This window comes from Oryzias latipes, chromosome 4 (assembly GCF_053564925.1).
Source record: "Oryzias latipes strain Hd-rR chromosome 4, Olatipes_Hd-rR_3.1".
NCBI lineage: Eukaryota > Metazoa > Chordata > Actinopteri > Beloniformes > Adrianichthyidae > Oryzias > Oryzias latipes.
This window is the reverse complement of record NC_136240.1, coordinates 29,200,507-29,224,346: the sequence shown is the minus strand read 5'-3', so window position 1 is coordinate 29,224,346 and position 23,840 is coordinate 29,200,507. Positions and strand designations below refer to the sequence as shown.

The 23,840-nt window shown below is 40.9% G+C and overlaps 1 long non-coding RNA gene across 3 annotated transcripts in view; it reads right to left on the bottom strand.

The window, feature by feature from the left end:
- The window catches only part of LOC110014973 (uncharacterized), a 40,640-nt gene that overhangs the window by 310 nt on the left and 16,490 nt on the right, over positions 1 to 23,840 (bottom strand). Inside the window, exons 3-6 of one of the 3 annotated variants that reach the window (XR_002290019.3) lie at positions 20,945 to 21,098; positions 16,642 to 16,710; positions 16,439 to 16,473; positions 15 to 9,314 (exon numbers count right to left, since the gene is read on the bottom strand). This is a non-coding gene — a long non-coding RNA (uncharacterized LOC110014973). Of the gene's footprint in view, positions 1 to 14; positions 9,315 to 16,438; positions 21,099 to 23,840 lie in introns of all 3 variants that reach the window. The other 2 variants (XR_013655625.1, XR_013655624.1) reach the window with 2 other exon arrangements.

The window sequence follows — 23,840 nt, the reverse complement described above, 5'->3', positions numbered from 1 at the left end:
GACCAGGTAAGCACCATAAGAGGCAACGAACTGCCGATGAATGCTGGGACTGGATCTCCTTATGAAGGCAGGTGGATGATGAGGTGAGCGTCCACAGCTGGATCCAATCAGGGAAGCAGAGCAGAGTGGGGAGGGGAGGACAGACTGACAGAGGCACCATGACAGTTTCCCCCCCCATTTTAAGCTTTAAACATTTAACACCAGAGATGTCTCCATCAAAACCTACAGTTCTCTTTGACACAACGCAACTCCTTACGCGATCAACGGAAATCTTCTAATCAGCGAGCTTGTGGCCCGTCAACTGAAGTACCTGCTACTTTTTCAAACACCATTTTTTTTATCTCCTTCTGATTTATAACGATTTGAATAAATAAACACTCAGAAACACTGTTTTAATCTTAAATTTTTTTATATATGTTCTCCATCATGAGAAAAAAGCTAGACAAGCATGTTAAAAAGAGTAATTTCTTGGAGTGAGTCTTAGAAGCTGACTGAGCAAAGGCGAGTAAGCAACTATCCTGCAGTAAGAATCTCCTGCTGCAATGGAAGAGAATCTTTACCATGGGTCTTCTACAAATCTTCAGAACAGGAAACCATTCCAGGCCACAGCAGCACCTCAGGTTGTGTATTGATAATATATAATATAAACCGATTTCTATCCCACAGTTAGTAATTGCATTTTAGAGTAAAGCTGGGCTATGGACAGTGTTTTGTTCTGCAAAGTTCTCTTCCTGGTTCTGCAAAAAATCTCTGTAAAAAGGAACATCTTTGAATGGAATTAGGTTAACGGTAGATGGGTTGGATAGAGTGAATTTAAATAGAATACAATTCTAATTTAATTGAACCTAATTTAGTAGATCTTTTTTTCTTGCTTCAATTTTATGACCCTTAGCTACTGAGTAGTTATTGCTATAAAAAAACACAACAGAACCTAACTGAGTAAACTTAAAACATGATCCTTTGGTCGATGAACCCCCTGAGATTTTTTTGAGAAGGGACTGGGCTTATGCTGCCCGTGTTTGTCTCTTGAGAGAGATGGTTATGAGTAATGATTGCTCATGAGAAGTTGACATGATGAACTGCAGCAGCTGTCAATCAGCAGGGGCTCCAGCTGTGTGTTTTTGTAAGAACCCTGGAGGAGGTGATAGAATAAAGAGAAAGATAATCCAGCCACCTTTTTTTGGAGTGCTCCTTCACTTTCCAAGCTGGGGGACACATAGTACCCTGGGGAGGCTAGACAAAGGCATACGTGTATAATAGAAAGACAAAGCACATCAAAGCAAAAATAAAGCAGAGAAGATGGAGAGAGGTGAAACATAACAGAGGCAGAGGAGTCATCGGAAGGTTCCTCTGAGCTGTCAGTCACAGCAAAAAAAGCAGAGCGCTCTCTGAAACCACCTGCAGAGTGAGAGGAGAATGGAAATGAGGAGCAACTGCCTCTTGGCAAAACAAATCCCTCTAAATCTCTAAAATCACATTATTTAATTTCAGCGATGCATTAATGTTTAATGCAATGCAGGTGAACCTCAGGCAGACAGAAAGAAAACATGGACATGTGGAAACTAATCCTAAAATCAAAAAAAGTGCTTAATGGGAAAGAACTTGGATGTACTATGTTTTGGTTAAGGAGGGACAATGCAGTAATCATATCCAAATAGGAACTGAAATGGATAATCTTTGTTTGGCTTTGATATACAATCATCATTTGTCTGCATGTCAAGGTCATAATTTGTAAACTCATATGAAGTTCAAATTCATGGCTTATGATAAATGGTTTATACTTGTATAGTGCTTTTCTACCTTATTTAAGGTCCGAAGCGCTTCAGTCACATGTTCTATTCACCCTACATACAAATATGGGGGCAGAGCTGTCATGCAAGAGACTAACCAGACAACAGCTTACTCTAAGGGTTATCTGGGTTAATATCCACATCTAGTACCTTTTATTAGCGAATTCACCACTGTTAAACCGCTTGCTGTTCACTTTCTCATTTTGCTAAATAGACCACTTCTCTTTACCTAAACACCGCTAGCCTTAGCTTAAAACCTAGCATGGCCACCACTCCTTCCGCCCCTCCTCCTCTCTCCTGCCCCATGTGCCATATGTTTAGTGATGATCCTGCCTCATTTAGTGAAAATAGCGGTAGGTGTGTTAAGTGTAGTCTTGTGTTAGACTTGGAGGCCAGGCTGGAGCAGTTAGAAGCGCGGCTCAGCACAGTGGAAGCTAAGCCGGCTAGCCAGGTCGTTACTCGTAGCGCGGGCCGCGCTACCAGGGCTAACTTAGCTAGCACCCCAGCGCCCTCCCAACAGCCGGGAGACAGTCAGGGGTTTGTACCGGTTGGGAGGAAACATAGTGCTAAACGCAAAAACTTAGAGCACCCGAGACTCCACGTTAGTAATAGGTTCTCCCCCCTCGGCGACACACCCGCTGAACACTCAACTCTGGTTATAGGCTCTTCTGAAGTTAGAAACGTGGAGCTCCCAGCGGCTACAGTCAGGTGTTATCCGGGGGCCAGAGTTGGTGACATCGAGGGGAACCTTAGGATGTTAGCTCAGAATAAGTCTAGGTTCCGTCGAGTCGTGATTCACGCAGGCGGTAATGATGCCCGACGGAGACAGTCAGAGGTGGTTAAGTTAAACGTAACTTCGGTGTGTAAACTGGCTAAGACGATGTCCGACACTGTAATTTTCTCTGGTCCCCTGCCGAACTTAGTCAGTGATGAAATGTACAGCCGCTTTTCATCATTTAACCGCTGGCTTTCTAGATGGTGCCCAGAAAACGGCGTTGGTTTTGTGGATAACTGGAGCGCGTTTTGGGGGAAGCCCGGTCTCATGCGGAGAGACGGCGTCCATCCCACCCGGGACGGTGCCGCTCTTCTTTCTAGAAACATTTCTGCTAGCCTTAGTCTGTTAACCTGACAATCCAGAGACGAAACCTGGGCGCAGAGCAGCAGTGGAAAACGCTCCTCTGAGCCTCCCTTAGGGTTAGTGCCGGTGCAAAACCCATGCAGGGAAAGTCAAGCAGGTCCTAGCTTTAGCTTATGTGCTGAAAGACAAATGAAAGGAGCGCGTCTTAGAAACCTTAAAGTGACAGACAGCAGTTCTCACAAGCAGAATTATGATGTAATTAAATGCGGTTTATTAAACATTAGATCCATTTCCTCCAAGTCCCTCTTAGTCAACGAGTTATTTACTGATAAAAACCTTAGTCTTTTAGCCTTAACAGAAACTTGGCTCCATCAGGATAACTATGTTAGATTGAATGAAGCAACCCCCCCCACTTATGCTAACTATCAGAAATCCAGGATTTCAGGGAAAGGAGGTGGTTTGGCAGTAATATCACAGTCTAGCTTACTTCTCAGCCCTAAAGTTAAAAATGCTTATAATTCATTTGAAAGCATCATATTGTCTTTAAGTCACCCAAACAGGAAAACTCGAAAACCTGTTTTACTCATAATTATTTATCGCCCCCCCGGCCCATATTCAGAATTTTTAACTGAGTTTTCCGACTTCCTATCGACTATTGTCTTAGATTCTGATCAAATTATAATATTAGGGGATTTTAATATTCATGTTGATGACCCCAGTGACTGCCTAGGAAAGGCTTTTGCAGCTTTATTAGATGATGTTGGTTTCACCCAAAGTGTGAATGAACCCACTCACTGTCATAAGCACACCCTGGACCTTGTTCTAACCCATGGGATAGAGATCAGCCAGCTGAGTGTCCTTCCTCTTAACCCCATCATTTCTGATCACTTTCTGATTACCTTCCAGCTTACACTGGAACATCCTTCTGCCCCAGTGAATAAGAAACAGCTTAGAAGAATCTTAACTGACCGTTCTGTGTCTGAGTTTAAACACACAGTTCAGCCAGTACTTAGTGATATTCTGAGAAAATACTCTGAGACCAGCTCCCATAGTATCAGTCCTAGTATAAATGACCACTTTGTTAATGATGCCTTACAAGCCCTCAGGAGTACACTCGATGTTGTTGCCCCCTTGAAACCTAAGTTCGTCAGACAAAACCGAGTAGCACCGTGGTTTAACGCTGAAACTCGTTCTCTTAAACGAGAAACCCGTAAGTTGGAAAGAGAATGGCGCCGCTCCGGTTCAGAGCAGTCTCTGGATATCTGGAAACATAGCCTATTAAATTATAAAAAAGCTCTGCGTAGAGCTAGAAGCCAGTACTATTCAACCTTAATATCAGAGAATGGAAACAACCCAAGATTTCTTTTTAGCACTATAGCTAAATTAACTCGCAGTCAGAGCTCAGTAGAACCACATGTTCCTGTTTCTCTCAGCTCTGATGATTTTCTTACATTTTTCGATAGTAAAATCTCAAATATTAGACATAAGTTAAATCAAGTTATTCCTACTATCAGCCCAGAACAGGCTGAAGCGGTAGAAATGGAGGCATCCATAGAAACCTCTGTAACATTAGACTGCTTCACTGCTGTGGATCAAGCGGAAATAACATCAATTATTACGTCCTCCAAATCCTCAACGTGTCTGTTAGACCCAATTCCCACTAGACTTTTTAAAGAAACTTTTCCCCTAATTAATGATCCCATATTAACAATGATAAATGCCTCTCTGGAAACGGGTTACGTGCCACAGTCTTTTAAATATGCAGTTGTTAAACCTCTTCTGAAAAAGCCCAGTTTGGATCCTAGCATCTTGGCCAACTATAGACCGATATCAAACCTGCCCTTTATTTCTAAAATCCTAGAAAGAGTTGTAGTTAAGCAGCTTTACTGCCACCTACAGGACAACAGCCACTTTGAAGACTTTCAGTCGGGGTTTAGACCTCACCACAGTACGGAAACTGCACTAGTTAGAGTCTCTAATGACTTGTTATTGGCCTCAGAAAAGGGACTACTTTCTATTCTGGTCCTGTTGGACCTCAGTGCTGCCTTTGACACTATCGACCACGGTATTTTACTCCATAGATTAGAGCAGGACATAGGGATCAGAGGATCTGCTCTCCAGTGGTTTAAATCCTATCTGTCTGATAGGTATCAGTTCGTTAATGTAAATGGCCATTCCTCTCAGTGCACTCGAGTCAACTATGGAGTCCCACAGGGCTCAGTCTTGGGACCGATCCTGTTTACGCTTTATATGCTACCCCTAGGAAACATAATCAGGAAACACAGCATTAATTTTCATTGTTATGCCGACGATACGCAGTTGTATTTATCCATGAAGTCTGACCAGAATGACCAGATAGAGAAACTGAACGCCTGCATCAGTGACATCAAGACCTGGATGACAATTAATTACCTCCTCTTGAACCCAGAAAAAACTGAGGTCATTATACTTGGTCCTAAAAACCTCAGAGATACTCTGTCTGCTCAGATAGTCTCCCTGGATGGCATAAGTATAGCCCCCAATTCCACAGTTAGAAACCTTGGGGTTTTACTTGACCAGGATTTATCATTTAAGGCTCACATATCTCAGGCGTGCAGAACTACCTTTTTTCACCTGCGGAATATTGCTAAGATCAGAAATATACTTTCTAAATGTGATGCTGAAAAACTCATCAATGCATTTGTTACGTCGAGGCTGGATTACTGTAACTCCTTGTTATCAGCGTGTCCTAAGAGTTCCTTAAGAAGTCTCCAGCTTGTTCAGAACGCAGCAGCTAGATTGTTAGCTGGAACTAGCAGAAGAGATCACATCACTCCTGTGTTAGTTTCGCTCCATTGGCTCCCAGTTGATTCCAGAATCAAGTTCAAGATCCTCCTGTTAACCTATAAGGCCTTACATGGAATGGCCCCGTCCTATATTAAGGACCTCATAGTCCCTTACCATCCAATGAGAACACTTCGCTCGCAAAATGCAGGACTGCTTGTGGTTCCTAGAATTAGTAAAAGTACAGTTGGAGGTAGAGCGTTTAGTCACCAAGCCCCTGTCTTATGGAATAAACTCCCAGCTCATGTAAGAGAGGCCGATTCAGTTTCTACATTCAAAGTTAGACTGAAAACATTCCTCTTTGGACAGGCTTATTGTCAGACTAGTTAGTATTCAGAGATTATTTAACTTAATGTTAATTTGTTTAAATTAAACTTAATAATAACTATTTCTTTTAAAAGGCTGTTAGAAGTTGAAGCTGGGGTAACTATGGTGCACTGGGGTTCTGTCCTCTTTTCTGTTTTTACTTCTACCCTTCCTCTCCTCTATTCTTGATCATAATTTATCATTTAGTTCTGGGGTTCTGTCCTCTTTCCTTTTTTACTTCTACCCTTCCTCTCCTCTATTCTTGATCATAATTTATCATTTAGTTCTCCATGCCTCTGTTTGGTGCAGTGCGATTCATGTATTGTCCCTCTTTTCCTCTCCCCTCCTGGGGAGTGGGAGTGCTTCCAGACTCCAGTTGGCTCATCCGTGCTCCAGTTCCTGACCGTTTACCTCGCCTTTGCTGCTGCTCCTACACCTGGCTGTGGATCCTGCCTCTGGCTCATCTCTGGCTCGTCTCTGCTCTGTACCTGACCGAGTACCTCGCCTCTGCTCCTGCTCCTACACCTGGCTGTGGATCCTGTCTCCGGCTCGACTCGCGCCTTTGACTGTCCCCACAACCACGGCTGGATGAAGCTCGTCTGCTGGACTTTTATATATGTAGTTGTAGATTTAGATAAGTTAATTCTTCTCTAAGATTTCTGATAAATCGCCTGTCCGTCCTGGGGGAGGATCCCTCTTTCATGTGGGCACCCCTGAGGTTTCTTCGTTTTTTCCGGAATCCGGTTTTTTTGGGAGTTTTTCCTTACCGCGAAGGGGGGTCTAAGGGCAGGGATGCCAGTATAGCTTAGTCAGTTTGTTAGTTCATTTTAGTATTTTTCTATTGAACTTTTTGTATTCGTGATCCTTTTGAGTTCATGTTTTACTTCGAAGCCCATCGAGACGACTGTTGTTTTGATTTTGGGCTATACAAATAAAATTGAATTGAATTGAATTGAACAAGTACAAAATATGTCCAGTACAAGGACTTTTTGACTATTGGCATGAAAGATGCATCAACAACCTTTCAATCAGGTCAACCATTCTACCTCTGCTACACAGTCACCCCTAAATGTTCAAGATGATCATTGACAGTTAAACTTAGCTCATAATGTTTTCTAAAGTTTAAGTGATATTGCTAATATAAACATATTGATAATAAACTTTAATTGCTTATGGTCATGATGCATAAAGTAATAACTAGTACAGGGGTGTCCAACTCCAGGCCTTTTTGGGCCGGTGTTCTACATATTTTTTAAACAACCTGCCATTGAAGCTCCTTATTGACTAAATACACCTGATCCAGGTGATCGGCAGCAGATAAGGCAGGATTTCTGGAAAACCTCCTGGAGGCCATCAAAGCCTGGATTTGGACACCCCTGAACTAACAGAACCTAGACAGAAAGAGTCAAGTGGTGTGGTTCACTCACTGCTCCTCCTCAGCTGGTTCTGGTTAAGGTAATCACTATCATTGGGAACACTTGGGAGATGCCCTGCCTGCACTCCTTCCCTCTGTCAGATTGTCTCAGTATCCCCTCAGTGTATGTCAAGTATGGTATTATCCATTTCAGTCCATTATCTCATTATGTATTTCTGATTTATTAGTTAGATCAGAAGTCATTCATTTACTCAGTCAAACTTGTCTGTGTTGTTGGATTTGATTCCAATGAACACCAGTGGGGGGCAGCATTACACCCACTAGTGTACAGCCTGTCAGAAACCATTAGAAGAAGAAGAAGCATGGTATTCTCTCTAACCCTGGGCACTTGTCTGTTCTCAAATCTACCTCTTTGACCAGTTTGTGACTTTTACTCTTGGTCAGGGATTAGTTCATTGCCTCTTTGGAGGGATATTTTGTTATGACCCCTGCTATGCTTGTTGGACCTGGATTCAGATGTCAACTCTGCCCTACTTTTCCAACCAAAAGTTTCACCTCCACATGTCATCAGTCTCCTGCCCACATGTGAGTCCTCAGTAAATTATATCTGTTTTCTACTGAGCTTGACTTTTCATAAGGCTCAGCTTTACAGTTGCCAGAAACAGAAATGATGTAAATTGAACTTGCTTTAGTATAAATGGAGGTTCACACTTAAACAATCAAGATACACTGTAGAGCTGCTTGATGCTGTGCTGAAATCAGACACAAGGTGTGTTCAATCACAGCTTAGTCAGGTAAAGCTTCATGAATGAGCTTGAGGAAACAGAAAGTCTAAGGTATAGAGGAAGCTGAAGGCACTGATTCAAAGAGAATCTGATTTCTAAAATAAAACTTTTTCATGCAAACTCCTGACTTCAAAAAAAGTTGTGATTGATTAAACAGAGCCACTGCACTTCTTCAAAGTCTCTCATTTAATGTTGAAAAGGTGCAAATCCACTTTCTGTATATTTAGGGCAGAACTTTGACAGGAACTAAAATTCTTCTTTAGATCAAATGGGTTTGTATAATGGAGACCTCTCTGCCTTTACATAGGTTCCAGTTGGGATTTAGTCACAGCTACAGTGTCTTGATGAGCCTTGCAGCGTCAGTGTTGCTGTCATCTAGTTTAAAAACAGTGCAGGGCATCACCTCAACAGAGACTCAAGCAGCTGTGGTAAAAAGGTCTTAGCTCACAGACTTGAACCAATAAAATCCTTTTGATCTCTTATCAAATCTAGTTTTTAATTCCACAGATTTACTCTGGTAATCTACAAAAGATATTAAATCTTGCACAGCAGTCTCTCCATATGAGGACTAAATGTCACACTTTAAAAACAGCTTTTTTTTCTCTCAGCTACTTATGGTACTTACGGCCGTAGTTGTTTTTACCGTCAGACCACACCCACCCAGCTGGCAGGAACAGCATGTATCTATGTCAGGGGTGGGCAATTCCAGGCCTCGAGGGCCGGTGTGTCTGCATGATTTCCAGATACTCTTGCCCTACTCATGGCTGATTACCTGGTTCAGGTGTGTCCAGCCAATAATCTTGCCCTACTCATGGCTGATTACCTGGTTCAGGTGTGTCCAGCCAATCAGAACATGCCAGAGCAGGGTATGCTGGAAAACATGCAGGACTGCGGCCCTCAGTGCCCACCTCTGATCTATGTATTTCCTTTCCCAATTGACACAACTTCAGATGCAATCAGCTACTTTCCCTTGCAGCTGCATCCATGATATAAATGACAGTAATGTCACATATCACTTTCCTATGGGACTGTCACAGATCTTTTTGTATGGGAAACTTACCGAGTAGTAGTGCTAGTGTATGTGGGACATTTCCTCTTACAGCCTCTGTGTTGTGTTCTGCCTCCTGTACCCAGCTTAACTGAATCATTGGATCTGTCTTGGCATTCAAAAACAGGACAATTAAATATAAATAATAAATAAAAAACATCCTGGACAACAAACCAGATCCAAGGTCTTTTGGGACACTCCTAGACAAACCAATTTTTGACGAGCTTGTAGAAAGAGACAAGGACATATCAGTCAAAAGTTAGAGGTAAAAAATAAAGGTCAGGACATCTAAACCTTTTTTTATTATTATTTGATGCTATTTATCTCATCATATGATGCTCTCTTACTGCCCTGACATGCTTTGTTGATCTGCTCAGGCCACTTTGTGTTAAGGGGCTGTTGTGGGATTTGGTGCAACTAGAGTGAGACTTGCATGCACAATTTGCACATGTAGCGCAGATAAAAATTGATTATACGTGAACATATGTGGAAAAATTGAGAGGTTGGTCACAAATGTATCACGAGTAAACAACGTTAAAACCACAGAAGATGTACAAATAAATCATGTAAAGAACACGTAAATAAATGTAGAACATGAACCGTGCACGATTATTAGGCTGTTTTGGTCTATCGTGATAATGAGTGATATACATAATTCATAAGAATTTCTTGCTTTTGTCATTTGTCGCTGTGTTGTCCGGCGAGGGTTTTGGCTGACCGGTCGTTACGTGATTTTGTGCAGTTCAAACCTTTTGGTTGGTTAAGAATTGCGCAGTTTACGCATATTTTACAGAGTTTGAACGCTAATATTACGAAATTTTGTGTGATTTTTGAATGCGCAAATTTGTAGCTTTCCACCACCGTTTCACTTATGTCTAACTTACTTTTCAAGCATGCACCTTCAATGTATACCTTTTATATCACGTACATGTTAAAATTATGTAATTGACGCACCAAACACTAATGAATTGCATATTAACAGCGCAATAATCATGCACGGTTCATGTTCTAAATTCATTTACGTGTTCTCTGCGTGGTTTATTTGTACATCTTCAGTGGTTTTAAGGTGGTTCATTTGTGTTGCATCTGTGACCAACCTCTCTCTTTTTCCACAAACATTCACATTGACCAATTTTTCTCCATACTCTATGCGCAAAATGTACATAGTGGCTGTCTGACACGGCCTTAAGCTGGGTGAGCAGTCGGTTCATTGCTTCATGAACCAAATGGAACTGGACTTTTGAACACTTACATGAATGATGATTGATACATGTGTTTTAAACTGACCATAGATTTTCTGTTGTTTCCAATTATAAGTACATATTCACCTTATTCATCTCGGTTCCTATCTTTTTTCATTGAGCACATTATAGAAGCATATGAACAGTAACAATTCATAAGAAAACAAACAAATCTTTCAACCCATCCATCTGACCTATCTCTTCATCCTTCTTGGCACTCTGGGTAGGTTTATTCATACCACATAATAAGACTGTTTTGATTGCTTAATGCACCTTATATTTGGGTGCACCTTATGGTTTGAAAATACAGTAATGGAGAAGTTTTTGAGATCAGAACAATTTTCAGGCTGCAGATGAAACTGAACATTGGAGCGGCTCCATTGACCTTGTGTCCTCATAGAGGCTATGCTTGCTTTGAAATATAATTGAGATATATTGAGCAAAGTAAAAGGGGGAAAAACACCATGTGGGATAAGAGGATCCCACCCAACCTGCTCCTCTGGGAAAAAGATTTAAGGTACAAACATTTTGAGTTCCTCCCTCAGGCACTTTAGCTGATTCTTCTTACTTCAAAACGTTTCTTTCTTGCTTGTTGAGCAACGTTTGGAGTTTCTCCTTTCAACACAAATAAACTGGGCTTTCATAAAAGGTCAGATTCTTTTGCTGTACCGCTATAATCGGTTTTATATTTATTAATGTTTTTGTTTTACTACCAATCGTTAGTCGTTGATGTTTAACACAGAACACACTCTGTATTGATGTCCATTAGTGTGAAAAGCAAGTCATTGTCAATTGTTACATTCTGACCTTTATCCTGTTTATGGGCCAATATGGTACAAAAGAAAATGGGGGGGCAGTAATTATAGGCTTATCGGATGCTGCATAAACAAGTCATTTAGCTTCTCCATTGCTTGCCTAATTGATTAAAATTCAATGGAGGATAAAACATGTATCTTTAAAATGTCAATTTGGGATGACTGTTGGATGGATTGCCATTCACCATCCAAGTAGTTGCGTAAATATTCGGAGAACAATTAATGAGAACAGCTTGGACATTATTGATTAGGACAAGATTGAGCAGACTGCCACCATGATTGGAAGGACCTGTGTGCTGCACTCCGGCTACAAGCTCAATGGATCAGGCAGTAATGCTGCAAGCCACAAAAACGACTACATGGCAAAAAATAATAATACATCATTTGTTTATAATGTTGCACAAAACTGAAAATCCTAAACACTTCAGCAAATGAATTTCATTTGGTGGTATTTAACCTCGTAAGACCCAAGCTAATGTTTGAGCCAACCCTGTACACAATAGTCACAGAATCCCGGTTAAGCAGAATCTTTTTGTGTGGTAATATAACTCAAAATGTGATGTGGGCACAAACTCTTAAGAGGTTAAACACATATATGACTTTGTTTACACGTGAATACTTTCATAAAATCCTATATTAACTTAAATATATAAATTTCAAAAATAATAATAAATGATGTGAATTTCATTTCAGTTAACAAAAACAAATCTGTCAGTTGGACTGCAAACTAGGCATGAGACTTAAAAAAAAAAAAAAAAAAAAGTTTGGTTTTAAATTCTTTATTTATCTGAAGCTATGTTCACGCTATGTTCTACAACAGTTTTAAAGCACTACATACAAAATGCGGACCTAGGTTATCATATATTGGAATACATACAAAATATAAACTCAAAGAGGATGATACTGATAAAGAAAATGTTAATGGAAAAGTTGAGAAATGATTGGTAAGCCAAAGTGAAAATAAATTACTAGTTACCATTTTTTTATAGGTCTAAGCCAAGTTAAAATAGTCTATCATAATAACTCATATGTTGTCCTTTTTGGGACAACAGATGAGTTGTCCCAAAAAGGACATGGGACGTGAGAATTTTTGATTCACTGCTCACAACTCGCAGCAAGCAGGTGCGAGTCATGGATTCAGACAGTATAGCTATAATAGCATAATCCTAACAAAGTTAGGGTGCTGCTCCACCATGCTACCAGTGTTCATTCTGTGCAGATAACCCCTACATTTTGTTTCTGTCTTGCATCTCACTAGTAGATTGAAATGTAGACCCCACAAGTCCACAGTTTGATGGTTTAATACTGCAGGCTTTAACCAGATATCTATTTTTCAGATAAGTAACAAACTGTTAGCTGTTTTTCTTTGCAGTTAATCAAATTACTTTCATTCCAATATTTTTAAAGGTTACTGTAATTGCAGCTGCTTCCACATTCTTGAAAGTCTGTTAAATTATTTTTTTCCCTTGTTTTCCTTGTGTGTGTGTGATAGGAAAACATGCAGGTGCTGCACATAAACAGTAAAATATTTGCAAAAAAAAAACTAACAAAGAAAAAACAATTAAAATAAATTGAGGTATAGGTGGAAAAGGGTTATCTGTAGAATGAAGAAAATTTTAACAAGGGTTGAGCAACACTAAACCAATGTGGCCCTTAAATGTTGAAACCAGGAGGGTTTTAGAGTTAAATAAGTTAATTCTTCTCTGAGTTCTGGTAAATCGCCTGTCCGTCCTGGGGGAGGATCCCTCCTTCATGTGGATACCTCTGATGTTTCTTTGTTTTTTCCGGTATCCGTTTTTTTTTTTAGGAGTTTTTCCTTACCGCGAAGGGGGGGTCTAAGGGCAGGGATGCCACTTTAGTTTAGTTTGTTAGTTCAATTTAGTATTTTCCTATTGATTTCCATGTATTCATGATCCTTTTGATTTTATGTTTTACTTTTTCAATAATCGATACAAAGCCCATCGAGACGACTGTTTTTGTGAATTTGGTCTACACAAATAAAATTGAATTGAATGATATTCAATTCAATTCAATTTTATTTGTACAGCCCAAAATCACAACAACAGTCGTCTCGATGGGCTTCGAAGTAAAACATGAAATCAAAAGGATCACGAATACAAAGAGTTCAATAGAAAAATACTAAAATGAACTAACAAACTGACTAAGCTATACTGGCATCCCTGCCCTTAGACCCCCCTTCGCGGTAAGGAAAAACTCCCAAAAAAACCGGATTCCGGAAAAAACGAAGAAACCTCAGGGGTGCCCACATGAAGGAGGGATCCTCCCCCAGGACGGACAGGCGATTTACCAGAAATCTTAGAGAAGAATTAACTTATCTAAATCTACAACTACATATATAAAAGTCCAGCAGACGAGCTTCATCCAGCCGTGGTTATCGGGACAGTCAAAGGCGCGAGTCGAGCCGGAGACAGGAACCACAGCCAGGTGTAGGAGCAGGAGCAGAGACGAGGTACTCGGTCAGGTACAGAGCAGAGACGAGCCAGAGATGAGCCAGAGGCAGGATCCACAGCCAGGTGTAGGAGCAGGAGCAAAGGCGAGGTAAACGGTCAGGAACTGGAGCACGGATGAGCCAACAGGAGTCTGGAAGCACTCCCACTCCCCAGGAGGGGAGAGGAAAAGAGGGACAATACATGAATCGCACTGCACCAAACAGAGGCATGGAGAACTAAATGATAAATTATGATCAAGAATAGAGGAGAGGAAGGGTAGAAGTAAAAAAGGAAAGAGGACAGAACCCCAGTGTACCATAGTTACCCCAGCTTCAACTTCTAGCAGCCTTTTAAAAGAAATAGTTATTATTAAGTTTAATTTAAACAAACTAACATTAAGTTAAATAATCTCTGAATACTAACTAGTCTGACAATAAGCCTGTCCAAAGAGGAATGTTTTCAGTCTAGCTTTGAATGTAGAAACTGAGTCGGCCTCTCTTATATGAGCTGGGAGTTTATTCCATAAGACAGGGGCTTGGTGGCTAAACGCTCTACCTCCAACCGTACTTTTACCAATTCTAGGAACCACAAGCAGTCCTGCATTTTGCGAGCGAAGTGTTCTGATTGGTTGGTAAGGGACTATGAGGTCCTTAATATAGGACGGGGCCATTCCATGTAAGGCCTTATAGGTTAACAGGAGGATCTTGAACTTAATTCTAGAATCAACTGGGAGCCAATGGAGCGAAACTAACACAGGAGTGATGTGATCTCTTCTGCTGGTTCCAGCTAACAATCTAGCAGCTGCGTTCTGAACAAGCTGGAGACTTCTTAAGGAACTCTTAGGACACGCTGCTAACAAGGAGTTACAGTAATCCAGCCTCGACGTAACAAATGCATGGATGAGTTTTTCAGCATCACTCTTAGAAAGTATATTTCTGATCTTAGCAATATTCCGCAGGTGAAAAAAGGCAGTTCTACACGCCTGAGATATATGAGCCTTAAATGATAAATCCTGGTCAAGTAAAACCCCAAGGTTTCTAACTGTGGAATTGGGGGCTATACTTATACCATCCAGGGAGACTATCTGAGCAGACAGAGTATCTCTGAGGTTTTTAGGACCAAGTATAATGACCTCAGTTTTTTCTGGGTTCAAGAGGAGGTAATTAATTGTCATCCAGGTCTTGATGTCACTGATGCAGGCGTTCAGTTTCTCTATCTGGTCATTCTGGTCAGGCTTCATGGATAAATACAACTGCGTATCGTCGGCATAACAATGAAAATTAATGCTGTGTTTCCTGATTATGTTTCCTAGGGGTAACATATAAAGCGTAAACAGGATCGGTCCCAAGACTGAGCCCTGTGGGACTCCATAGTTGACTCGAGTGCACTGAGAGGAATGGCCATTTACATTAATGAACTGATACCTATCAGACAGATAGGATTTAAACCACTGGAGAGCAGATCCTCTGATCCCTATGTCCTGCTCTAATCTATGGAGTAAAATACCGTGGTCGATAGTGTCAAAGGCAGCACTGAGGTCCAACAGGACCAGAATAGAAAGTAGTCCCTTTTCTGAGGCCAATAACAAGTCATTAGAGACTCTAACTAGTGCAGTTTCCGTACTGTGGTGAGGTCTAAACCCCGACTGAAAGTCTTCAAAGTGGCTGTTGTCCTGTAGGTGGCAGTAAAGCTGCTTAACTACAACTCTTTCTAGGATTTTAGAAATAAAGGGCAGGTTTGATATCGGTCTATAGTTGGCCAAGATGCTAGGATCCAAACTGGGCTTTTTCAGAAGAGGTTTAACAACTGCATATTTAAAAGACTGTGGCACGTAACCCGTTTCCAGAGAGGCATTTATCATTGTTAATATGGGATCATTAATTAGGGGAAAAGTTTCTTTAAAAAGTCTAGTGGGAATTGGGTCTAACAGACACGTTGAGGATTTGGAGGACGTAATAATTGATGTTATTTCCGCTTGATCCACAGCAGTGAAGCAGTCTAATGTTACAGAGGTTTCTATGGATGCCTCCATTTCTACCGCTTCAGCCTGTTCTGGGCTGATAGTAGGAATAACTTGATTTAACTTATGTCTAATATTTGAGATTTTACTATCGAAAAATGTAAGAAAATCATCAGAGCTGAGAGAAACAGGAACATGTGGTTCTACTGAGCTCTGACTGCGAGTTAATTTAGCTATAGTGCTAAAAAGAAATCTTGGATTGTTTCCATTCTCTGATATTAAGGTTGAATAGTACTGGCTTCTAGCTCTACGCAGAGCTTTTTTATAATTTAATAGGCTATGTTTCCAGATATCCAGAGACTGCTCTGAACCGGAGCGGCGCCATTCTCTTTCCAACTTACGGGTTTCTCGTTTAAGAGAACGAGTTTCAGCGTTAAACCACGGTGCTACTCGGTTTTGTCTGACGAACTTAGGTTCGATATATCCATCATACGACTGAGTTTTAAGGCAAGTTTACAATTTTTTTAATTCTAACTTTTACATTTTTTTTCTCATAAATAAGACTTACAATTTCGTAATTTTACTTTTTTTTTCTTTCTGTTTTTGTTTTTTTTGGTGGCCCTAAAACTCCATCGTACCATCGGAAGTAAAAATAAATAAAAAAATAAAGATAAAAAGTCAGACATTAACCAACAGGAATGCTGCTAAACCAAGACAACAGAACGGTTGACTTGAAATTCTGATGTTAATGCATTTTAGACTCATACCTTTTAATATCACAGCAGGTGCTGCCTCTGTTTGTCTGCAGGGATAAAACAGAACAAAAGTTATTTGTAATTATGAATCCTAAATGACCACTAGAAAGCTCAGAAAACCCCTCAGGCCTTTGCAAGACAAATCAGGATTGAGCTTTTAGTGTAAAGGTCACAAGGGGCTTAGGTGTCATTATTACTTGACCTGCTGATCTCACCTGCTACTCACTGAATGATCATTCAGTGGTTGAAGTTTTGCCTCTGGCGGTCATTCAGGATTCCTAGAACTGTAGTTACAGCTGTTAGTTGGGTTTTCCATTAGGCTCTTCTTGTGAGAAACTGAGCTGAAAACAACAACCCTCCTGACTGTGTAATTCTATTTCTTTAGCTTCTTTGGCCTTCTTGACAATTAACAGAGGGCTACAAGGTGAGGGAAAGTTAGGGTTGCATATTTTAATTCTTTGCTGTTCATATGCAAACCCCAAATAAATATCCAAAACAGTCAAACAAATTTTCTGAGTGTCTCTTGCAATCACAACATACAATGCAATGTGTTAGTCACATGCATCTGTACCAGAGGTCGACCCATTCACGGAACTGAAGGTTTTTGGGTTGTCTGGGTCCGTACGAGTCATAGACAACAGCAGCTGCATCTCAAGGGGAGCACAGGTGTGTCTCGCAGTTCTCTTGAGGCTCATGTGGCCAAGGTAAGGGATGACATGAATATGGAACAATTAATTGTCATACGTGTGTTAAGTGCAGGGGTGCCCAAACCCAGGCGTCGAGGGCTGCTGATTACATGGATCAGGTGTGTTTAGCCAAAAAGGAGCTTTAATGGCAGGATAGTTGGAAAAAATGTGGGAGACCAGTCCTGGAGGCCTGGAATTGGACCCCCATGGTTAAGTGGATCATGAAATATTTTTAAGGCTAATGTGAGTTATACGCACTTACGGGTGATGCTGTTGTTGGGTGCTCTAAAGCCGCACTCCTCTAGTCGTCAATAATGTGCGCGTTCTGGCGTCTTACTGAACGAGTGAAAATTGCACGGACGGTACAGGTGATATGCAAGTACTCTTAAGGCCCGTTCACACCGGGACGAATTTCGCCGGCGATTTTCGCCGCCGTTTAACGCCTCGTGATTAAGCAAAGGGCACCAATGAGAGTGTGCACACCGACGCGAAAAAACGCCACGCGTCAAAGCGTCAAAAAAAAAAAACGCCTCGGGTTCAATTTTTTTTTTTTGACGCCTCGCGTCGAAATCTATTCGACCAATGAGAATGGCGCTTTTGCACACGTGTCTGGAGCTTCTGAAGTTACAGTAAAACACAACTTGGGGGCGCTCAAACACAAAACTGCCTTGCTGAGCACACATACCAGCGAAGAAGATAGACGTCAAGTAGCGTCTACACTGCCGCGAAGAAATAATGACGGACATTCTAAAATATCCCCGAACCAAGCACCAGTTGGAGCAACTGGTGCTTGAAATATTCATGTTTTCTTTGTATGATTCTGACAAGCGCGTAAATACTTGCTCTCTTCTTCTGAGTGAAAAGTGACTTTAAGAAGCGTAAAGTTGCGCAGCGCCACCTTGTGTACAGGAGTATTTCTGTTTACATTAAGCGCCATCTAATGTCAGGGAATGAAATTGCATGTTCGCTCGGCTCATCGTCAGCGAAAATCGCCTGGGTGTGAACACAAAAAACGTGGCGAAAAACGCTGGCGAATAACGCCTGGCGAATATTCGTCCCGGTGTGTACGGGCCTTTAGGAAGCCCGTAGGATGCCCACACAAACTCTGATCCGATTGTATTAATTTTCAACAGTCAGGCGGCAAGCATATGGCGCCCAGGGAGCACGCACTTATCACTTGAGCAGCACTAATTGGCCCCTAGCTTAGTGCGCAGGAGACATGCCATGTGTGCTTTTACTCAGAAGATGCTAGCAACTGCAGTGATGAGAAGACGTTGAGTATAAAGGTAGGCTAATAAGTGTTTATGACATATAGATTGTCGGGAGAGCTACTGTGCATGCATCATGTTAAAAATGGTTTTAATGAGCCTGCATTCATCCGACCACATTTCAATAAGTTGTTGTGCCTCATTGTTGTGGTGTTATGCCATTGTTTTTAACCCTTGTGCTATCTTAGATGACCCCACCCTTGCATTGACGTGTTCTCCCTACCATGACAAAGGTGGATAAAGGTGGAAAGATTTCATGTAATCCATGGACACCAGTGAAGATCACAAATCATTGAAGAAAAAAGGTTCAGTGCACTGTCTAGTGGGGTCTAGATGACCCAACTCCCAATGTTAAAGTGCCTAGGATAGCACAAGGGTAACGAGAATTCTATTAAGGAAACTTCAAGATAGCTTTTGGAATAAGATCACAGCAAGGCGGGCTGTGTATCGAGAGACAGCAAAGCATGTAAGAAGCGTTTTCAGTGGTGTTAAAATAAACGTTCTAACAAGTAAACAGTTGAACCCTTTTTTTCTGTTTGATAACACGACAATTATTGCTTTACATTTGTCTGCTGCTCATCGGTTGCTTCATTCCTACTCTTGTTTACGTCGACTACGGTGGCCGTGTTGATTCTGTTATTCGTCCCCGTGAACGGATTGTATTCAGACAGAAATCTAAGAGCAAACCAAAGCTCGGATTGGAAATGAACAGAGACCACCTACAAAGATAAGTCAGAGAGCAGTTCCTGGTCCCGGACCAGGGTCAGCTTGGGTGCATTTGTTCTGGGTTATTGGAGGAAACTAACTCAGGTTCACGTTGAGCGGACCAAATTTGTGTAGTCTGAATACTCCGTTATTGTGTTTTAATATTTCATTTAGATTTCTGGAAATTAATTTTGTTTTCTGAAACGTTTCATTTTTATTTTGTTTCATTTTTTTTTAAATTGTGCTTTGCCTTCTGGAATTTTGTTTTAGTTTCTAAAATGTAATGTTTGTTTTTTATTTTTTAATGATCATTTTGCTTCTGTAATTGTCATTGTAATCTTAAATGTGGTTTTGTGTTGAGTGATTTGTTGATACGATTTGCACTTCAGGGCCACCGTACTTCTCATTTGCTGTATTTTTCCCTCACTGCTTTCCTTTAAGCTGTGTCTCATATGCTAATAGAGCCCCCTGTGCTCTGCTGTATAAAAGGTCTTTCCTGAATCGCTCTACCTTCTCTGTGAGTCCATTGTTGGAAGTGTGATACACACTAGTGTGTGCAGTTCATGTGTCCACATTTTGCTGACTCCTTTCTGACTGCACTTATCTGCCCCGCCTGTCTCAATCTTTGAGTAAGTGCTATCTGTATTTATGTGTTTTGGATTTATTCTCCAGATTACTTTGTTGGATGGATATTCTGTGGTTTTCTTTTTTCTTTTTTTTAACTCATGGCATACGGTTATTTTAGGAAGGAAGCAATATAAATTATCATAATATTCTTAAAACAAAATGGGAGCTATCATTTCCCGCAGAAGGTTACATCTCTTCTGTAAGCCCTTCCCTCCATGAGTTGTACGGAGCTCCCAAGCTGCCAAGTTTATTTTACATGTTTTTCCTGGCACATACTCTGCAAGGACAGAGTAAGGAACTTCATTAGTACAATAATGTGTCATGTTATTCTCAACATTTACCAGCCTCCTGTCTCCTACAGTGACTCTGTTGCAACCCCCTGGGGGGTATGGAGGCTTCCCACTCAACTCCTGCTGACAGTTGGCTCTCCTCCTGTGATTTCTTGAGTTTTAATAAACATCTTACTATACCTCCTGGATTCTTAGTCTTTTGGGCTGTTCACACTAAACATGTACAGTTTTTACACACAAAAACATGAAGCCTTGTTTATACCAACGCGTGTACACTGCATTTATTTGCTTTATTAATATTTTTGGTTTTACGTTTATGCTTAAGGACTTAGGTAGTCAGATGTAAGCATTTGCAGCTATGGCAACTGCAGAAACTGGAAAAGAGGTTGTATTGGTGGCAGCAGTGCCCTAATCCCTGCCTGCTTTTGTCTTCACATGCATTCTAAGATTGATAATGTCTGCAGGGTTTGGGAGTTTGATTTATTATCAATTTATTTTTAAGCTTTAAAAATAACACAATACTTCAATTAGAAAATGACATTTAATCATATTTAGGCTATTTTGCAGTCACTTATATTGTACATACGCATTACACAAATCACATTTGATTCAATAAATATAAGGATATCTGTAATTAGGGGTGTGGGACTCAGGCGCACGACAACAGTTAATGAGTTTATTGAGCAGACTTTGTAGAACTGGGAGATCTTCTGGGCCGAGTCAGAGAACTGGAAGCAGAGTGCAGGAGTGAATCTTTGTGGGGGTGGAGCCGAGCCAATGCTGGATTGAGGCAGAGCTGAGCCAGAGGGCTGGTGCAGAACTGAGGCACAGCTTGGTCAGAGGTTAGGATCAGGACGGATGCAGGGTTGAGGCAGAACTTGACCAGAGGGCTGGTGCAGAACTCAAGCAGAGCGTGAACTGAGAATTGATGAAGAGTCTGACCTGAAGGCAGGAGCGGATCTGAAGCAGAGTCTGGTTTCTGAGCTGGAGCAGATCTGTAGCAGGACTTGGCTTGAGAGGCAGAGCAGAGCCGGAGAAGAGCCGGGGCAGTGCTGGAGCAGAGCCGGAGCAGAGTAGCCAGTGAGCAGGCGCCGATCTGAAACGGAGCAGGATCAGAAGATCGTCTGACAGAGGAGGCTTGGATCTTGGCTGCTTTTTTGCTAGGCTGATTGTGAGGAACTGCAGGTGTGAGGACTGGAATGGAGAAGGGAGGAAAACGTGTGCTGGAATCCGGACCGTGACACTATCAATTAAAGTCCAGTAGAATTTGATTTGTTGCTTGGAAGAGAGTGTGTACGTCTACAAGTGGATGCATCAGAATAGAGCGAAGTCCGTTGAGTTATTTATTTTCATATTTTGCATAGTTGCCATCATCTGGTCCTCATCAGATCAAGTGAAAATTATTTATCAAGTAAATGTACTGCCACCTCCCTTCAGACACCGATTGTCCACTTCTCCAAGAAACGTATCTCAAAGAAAAGATCAAGTTTCATTCTTTAACTAAATTAACAGTGTTTTTTATAAATGTATGACTTCCCGACTGTAAATGAAGGTCCAATCGCCTCTTCACAGTGTTGGAAAAACTACACAGGCCACCAGGAAGCTAATAATTTAATCATGATAAATGTTTTTTTAGGTTCTCATTTTTTGGGGCAACACAAAGGGAAAGCTTCTGGTTTTTACCTATTTTAGTTACAATGACTGCAACATAGGACATTAGCTATTTTTGACTAATCAACATAACCTTGATGCTACATAAGTTTACAGAAATTTTTCTATCTGGTATTGTGTGTCCAAGTTCTGCTTCCTAAACATGGTTTCTATTCATATGTGGATTGACAGTCACTGCAGGAAATGTTTATTAAATGGCAGCAGTAATAAATATGGGTTCACCGAAGCACAGGGCTATTCCGCTTCTCTGCCTGGTTGTTTAAAAATGCATCTGTTTTTATTTATACCCAAACATTACAGAGATTTAAAACTGGGAGAAGTGGGTGCTTAAAAATCCAAACTGTCATCTCCATAATCTCCAGCTCAGTAGGCTCCGGTGGACTGAGAGAATGGAAATTACAGCCTGTCACGCATCAATGACATAGAGAAATGTGGAAATGGTAGACTTTTAACAGGCAGCCTTTCCTCTTACATACCCACAAAAAAACATTATTGCTGGTCCATTTAACACTGTGCCAGGGAAGGTCACTCCCCCTTAGTTAAGTCTGCGGAAATTAGAGCAGGCTAGCAAAAATAAACAGGCTTTAAAATTAAGGTGAGAGTTAATTACTTTATCATGACAATTTGTAAGTACAGTATAGACCATGTAGACATTTTACCTTTGAATTGTGGGTTTATTTTGTGTTGGAGGATTTTTATTTAATTAAAAAAAAAAAAAAATCAGAAAAACAAAGCAATATACACGTGCAAATTGACATGGCTATGGTTTTGCACATATCAGTTTTTCTAGAAATCCTGCCTTATGTGCTGTTGATTACATGGATCTGGCGTGTTTAGCCAATAAGGAGCTTCAATGGCAGGATGGTTGGAAAACATGTAAGACACCTGCCCTCAGGGACTGGATTTGAGCACCCCTAATCTAGACTTGTTATTGCAATAAGTCCAGATCCGATCATCTATTGAGCTTTTTAAAAACATTCCTAGTTGTCTTTTAATTATGAAATGCTGTCTGCACCTGATTGATTTGTGGGTGAAAGTCTTGGCACAGAGCAAGGACGCCCTCCAGATCCCGTCACCCATACATGAGCTATCTGTTTACATTCTCTCTCCTGCTAGCTTATAGTCCCTCAGTCCTGAAACCAACATTACCACTACAACATAAAATGGCAATGAATATTGGAGCTATTCAGACATAAAGTTTTGAGTCAGATGTTGGCTCAGACGAAGACTTACATGGGACTAGTCATCTGCAAATGGATGCATCAGAATAGAGCAAAGTAGGTAACCTGTGGCTTGCCCATTGTATTTTCTATGCAACAAATACAATATTTTTCAAACAGAATTTTTTTGGTCTGCCTTTAATATACAACTATATGAATAAAGAAATACTTAAGTGCAATTTTAAACTTAAGTTAATTTATATATATTACATATTACATATTATATAACACAAAATGCCTTGTGTTCCAGATTCTATTGGAACAGCATGTTACTGGACAATCAAAACAGGGTACAGTATGTCTTTTCAGAGTTAATGTCATTATATATATATATATATATATATATATATATATATATATATATATATATATATATATATATATATATATATATATATAGTAGCATTCTAACAGAACCTGAAGAAACTGAAGTGGCTGATATCAAGAAGTCCTACCAATGGCTAGAAAGGGCTGGCCTACAGGACAGTACTGAAGCGCTCATCCTGGCAGCTCAGGAACAAGCCCTGAGCACCAGAGCCATTGGCTCAGATCTACCACATCAGACAAGACCCAAGGTGCAGGCTGTGCAAAGAGGCCCCTGAAACAATCCAGCACATAACTGCAGGATGTAAGATGCTGGCAGGTAAAGCATACATGGAGCGCCACAATCAAGTGGCTGGAACATGTGTGCAGAATATGAACTGGAAACCCCAAGGTCAAAATGGGAAACACCTCCGAAGGTGGTAGAGAATGAGAGGGCAAAGATCCTGTGGGACTTCCAGATCCAGACTGATAGGATGGTAATGGCAAACCAACCAGACATTGTAGTGGTGGATAAAGAACAGAGGAAAGCCGTTGTGGTGGATGTGGCAGTGCCAAGCGATGGAAACATCAGGAAGAAGGAACATGAGAAACTGGAGAAATACCAGGGACTCAGAGAAGAACTG